The sequence below is a fragment of the Schistocerca cancellata genome, chromosome 6 (genome assembly GCF_023864275.1).
Source record: "Schistocerca cancellata isolate TAMUIC-IGC-003103 chromosome 6, iqSchCanc2.1, whole genome shotgun sequence".
Lineage (NCBI taxonomy): Eukaryota > Metazoa > Arthropoda > Insecta > Orthoptera > Acrididae > Schistocerca > Schistocerca cancellata.
The window spans coordinates 168340183-168345446 of record NC_064631.1 but is presented as its reverse complement, the minus strand read 5'-3'; the positions used below and the strand labels follow the sequence as shown (position 1 = coordinate 168345446).

General features: G+C 39.2%; 1 non-coding gene across 1 annotated transcript; it reads right to left on the bottom strand.

Moving 5' to 3' along the window:
- Window positions 1-1276: 1276 nt before the first annotated feature.
- Trnat-ugu (transfer RNA threonine (anticodon UGU)) lies at window positions 1277-1351 on the bottom strand. The gene has a single exon. It is a non-coding gene; the product is annotated as a tRNA-Thr (tRNA).
- Window positions 1352-5264: the final 3913 nt, after the last annotated feature.

Genomic DNA, 5264 nt, shown 5'->3' with positions numbered 1-5264 from the left:
TATTGTTATGCTGTAAGAGTAATGCGGATGGCAACTACAGGGGTCCTGCTATGAAAAGAAACAGCACCCGCGGCTATGACACATGGCTGTCGGGCCGTATAGCAGGCGATTGTCTAGTTGGTATTCCACCGTTCTCATGGTGCCTCTAAGCACTTCTTTCGCCTGTACTCCCATTGTCCTATGTAGAACTGTCTTAACTCTTCGAAAAGAGCCCCGATACCAGCTAAGACGTGTCTGGAGACACCAGAGACAGCAGTGGCTCACTAACCTGATTGTCAGCCACCATATAGCCCAACAACCAGAAGTCACAGCTGGGGTGCCTTTTTTTTCATATCAGGAACCCTTTGATTGTCATCCGCGTCACCTCAGCAGAAATGCGGTACGCACCGCTTAGTTGCCCTACATGGCAAGCCATTCTGGGTTTACATTTCAGCAAGATAATGCCCAGCCGTATACGGAAATTGTTTCAGCTGCTTGTCTTGGTGCTTGCAAAACCCTACCTTGGCCTGTAAGGTCGCTGGATCCCTCCCAAATTGGGAGCGTATTGAGAATTATTTGCCGGGCCCTCCAGCCAGCTCGTCATTTTGACGGTCTAACGCACCAGTTGGACAGAATTTGCTATGCCTCTAGGGGACATCTAAGAAAAAATTTGCTCAGTTTGTGAAGCTCTGTCTCTTGAACAAATTTCTCTGTAATTGTAGTCATTTGTTTGTCTGTACTTGCACATCATATCTACCGATATCCGCCCAGTTCGGATAATTCCTTTGTCTTGCATGGAGCCTCGGTTGCTGTTTTTAGAATGTATCATAATTAATTGAAATCCTCAGCTGCCGACAGATGTTGTTGATATACCTTGATGGGGACAGCTGAAAATGTGTACCCCGCCAGGGACTCGAACCCGGAATCTCCTGCTTAGATGGCAGACGCTCTATCCATCTGAGCCACCGACGTCGCTTCCCGTGAGACCCACATTCCCAACTGTCCACAATCTACATACGTAATGTACCTAATAGATATTTGCCCATTCACTCATTACTCGCGCACACTAAGATGACGATTCCCGTAAGTGTTCGGGCAACATGTGCGCATTCGCACAGACGAAGGTCAATGGTTGGGTAGCCTTTAACTATATATATACGAAGATAGTAACTGTTCTCGAAAGAACAGGTAATATTGATGACCGTACAGCTTCTCTAGAGTAAATGATAATTAACTGAAACCCTCAGCTGCCGACAGGTGTTGTTGATATACCTCGATGGGAACAGCTGAAAATGTGTGCCCTGACCGGGACTCGAACCCGGGATCTCCTGCTTACATGGCAGACGTTCTATTCAACTGAACCACCGAGGACACAGACGAACAGCGCTATTCATCTGTGTCCTCGAACCCTGGATCTCCTGCTTACATGGCAGACGGTCTATCCATCTGAGCCACCGAGAACACAGATGAATGGCTCAGACGGATAGAGCGTCTGCCATGTAAGCAGGAGATCCCGGGTTCGAGTCCCGGTCGGGGCACACATTACAGCAGTTCCCATCGAGTTATATCAACAATACCTGTCAGCAGCTGAGGATTTCAATTAATTATCATTTATTCTAGAGAAGCTGTACGGTCATCAATATTATCTGTTCTTTCGAGAACAGTTACTATCTTCGTACATATTTTTAGAATCTATTTAAGCCTTCAAGATGTCGTGATCAAAATAACTCTGTACGTTACGTCTGTATTTTCACGAATCCACTCGAATTCTTCGTTGTCTAAATAGTTTGTTACTGAATAATTACACACACATTTAAACTATGACGTAAATGTATGTATGTCTGAAACTAACCACCATGAAACTACCAACTGAATGGGCTGGAAACTTGGATCTCCCGTGAGATGCGGATCCATTTCATCTACGTCAACGTGAAAGGACACGCACAAACGAAGTATGGAGTACGGGCGTAATTAATAGTAATAAAGCAGCTACAAACTTGCCTTTATTGAAAACTGCCTACGCAGTTCGGAAATTACGGCTCAGCTGACGGCAGAAGAAAACTCTACAGAAAGCAGGACAAAGGGCCGGAAGGAGGCAGAAGGGGGCTGTTAGGGTAACAAGCGAGAGGAGGACCGGGCGGTCGTTTCGTTATCCGCGGGAGGGACAGGGAAATTCAACAGAGACTTGGCTGCGGTGCCGCGGCGTACAAAGTTCTCTGGAAACACATCCTCTCGAGTAACATATCTTTGATGACTTTGTCCAAGCCCTTACCAGGATGACAGGAATGACATTCGCAGGCGGTATTTTTGAAAATATCTTGTCTCCTGAAGACCTCATACGGGCACTGCATATTTCTAGATGTTCTCCCACGACAACGGGCGACGATGAATATAAACCCGGTGATTCTGCTAGGTATGGGAGACTATGTAAAATAAAACTCTGCAACATGGACCGTTGCAAAGTTGATATTTTACGTAACTCACTCGCGTTACACCATAACGCTATTATTGAAAATGTAAAGACTAGTAACTTATAAAGAAGAAGAAAGTAAACGATATAAGAGAAGTTTTGCAAATACATTCTGTCAGATAACTGTCACTACTAAAACGATAACAATTGTAAATATCCTAACTACAAGCAGACTAAACTATGTGATTCAGCTCTTGCTCATTCCCAAACAGCTGGCGGACAACATTCAACTAGGCTTTCCATGGAACAGCCATGCATCTCAGATCAATTGAAGCAAACAAAATACATAAATATATATTTTTGGAGGTGCCTCACAGCTAAGTACGTATTTGAAAGGAAGTCATATACCTGAAGATTAGATGATATCAACTAGGAGTTAATAAACGATTATTTCATCAGCGTACCTTGGCAGTTCTGAACTAAAATCTTTTGTAAATTAAATACCACACTTAAGGAGGGAAATTTGAGCCTGGTAAATTTTTAGACACTACTGTGAAACACATGTATTAAGTCGCAAAGGAATGATTTTACAAAATGAAGTCTGTAGTAAATAAAGTCTGTGAAAATAAATGGGCCAGTTGTGGATAGGATTTACTCACTGGGAGTTCCGTGCAAACTTAATTATGTATGTTGACAGTTCATCAAATCAAGGATCATGACGATTTGTCTGTTAACATCACTGATGCTGGTAAGACACCAGTTCCGGCGATTCAAAGACTTTCGAGAATGTTTTGATTTGAAGTTTTAGGTAGGATAAAAAATGACCATTTTTGTGTGATATAATCACAAACTGTTTTCGGATTGGCTGTAGGATGAAACCTTACTTCTTGCCAAATTCCATGATCTAGTTCAATGGGAAATATACCCTGTACATTTTGATGACTGAGTTTACAAGTATCAAAATAAGTGACATAAATTTCTCAATCTCTTGAGTGCACTAATTTAGAAGCTAATGTGTACTATACCGCCAAGGGAGCGTAGACCTTCAAATGTGACGTAAATTTGATACGTCTAACAACTTCAGAGAAATAAGGTTTTGAACAGATGGACAGACAGACGGACAATGATTCTATAAGGGTTTCGTTTTTTACTGATCAAAGCACAGATCCCTCAAAATCTGAGGAGAATTGAAACACAGAACAGTCACTATTACTTTTAGATTATTGTTTGTTTAAGCGTGTCGAGGAGTTTACCCTCATTTCTTGGTGTAATGTGTTGTTAAATTACGGAATTGTGGTCTATATATATTTAATGAAAGCAATCTAGAAAAATTTCGTCCAACTTATTTCAAATTTTTACACAGTTCTCTATAAAAGCTCAGACACAGATACGTTACAAATGTTTTAATGTATCCGTGGCATGTGAGTATGTATACATTATATGAATGAGAAAGATTCACAACAGAATTCTCGGAAAGTTCTTCTTTATTACAAATTTGTACACGATAATCTAATAAATGTACAGAAGTATGCTACATATTCTTTAATATATATGGTATATTCAGTAAATATACACTACATAAGGAGAAACATTCTCGGTAAAAATTCTTCTGAATTACTTTTTATTATTACACGATACTCCAACAAACATTTGTACTCAAGAAAGGCATAATTTTTTGATGTATTTAACATATAAATTAGTATATTACACAACAGCAAAAACCTCGAAATTTTCATTTGACCAGTTTACTTCAACTTTTGACACATTACTCCAATAAACGTTGAGACAGACTTAGGTTTCATACTTTTTAGTACGTAGTGTAAAAATTTATATCTATCAAATATGCACTACTGCGCAAGAACAAGTCATAGTTTAATGCAATTACCAAAAAACTTGAAAAGTTCTTGACCGATTTACTTCAAATTTGTATATGATACTATATTAAACATTTAGACGGACATATACTACAAAAGATCTGGACCGATTTTACCATTAAATGAAACAGCTTTACTACTGGTAACAGTAAAGTTGTTGTTTCATTTAATGTCAATAACAGAGACGGTGAAGCCTTACCCAAAGTGTTCGATTTAATCATATTTTTTCACAATACTCTAATAAACATTGAGATAAAAATAGACTACTTAATTTCAATATATATAGCACATAAATATGTATGTAATATCTAAAAACAGATTTATTCTACAAATTTTAATATTGAGGGTACTTAAATATATGTATAGTATATAAAGGGAAAATGTTGTTAGCAAAATTCGGACATCGATTCAGATGTTACGTTTCTCGATGTTTTCATTCCTGCTAATTCTCATTACTTTCGTCTTTTTTCGCTTTACTCTCTGTCCTTTTTCTGTACTCATTACACTGTTCATTCCATTCAACAGATCCTGTAATTCTATTTCACTTTCAGTGAGGACAGCAACGTCATCAGCGAATCTTAACACTGATATCTTTACACCTTGAATTTAAATCACTCTTGAACCATTCATTTATTTCCGTCATTGGTTTTTAGACATATTGCACAGCACACTACTTTTAAATCTTGCACGTTTTCTTTGTTTTCCACTAAAATTGTTCCCTGTTGGTTCTCGTACATTTTGTATACCACCCCTCTTTCCCTGTAGCTTACCCCTCTTCTTCTAAGGATGTCGAAGATCTTGCACCACCTGAAATTGTGAAACGTCTTTTCCGGGTCGACAGATCTAATGAACGTGTTTTGATTTTTTTTTTCCAGCCTTGCTTTCATTATCAGTTAGAACTGCCTCCCTGGTGCCTATACCTTTCCTAAAGCCACACTAATCATCATCTAACAGATCCTCATTTTCGTTTCCATCCTTCTGCGTACTACTCTCGTCAAGAA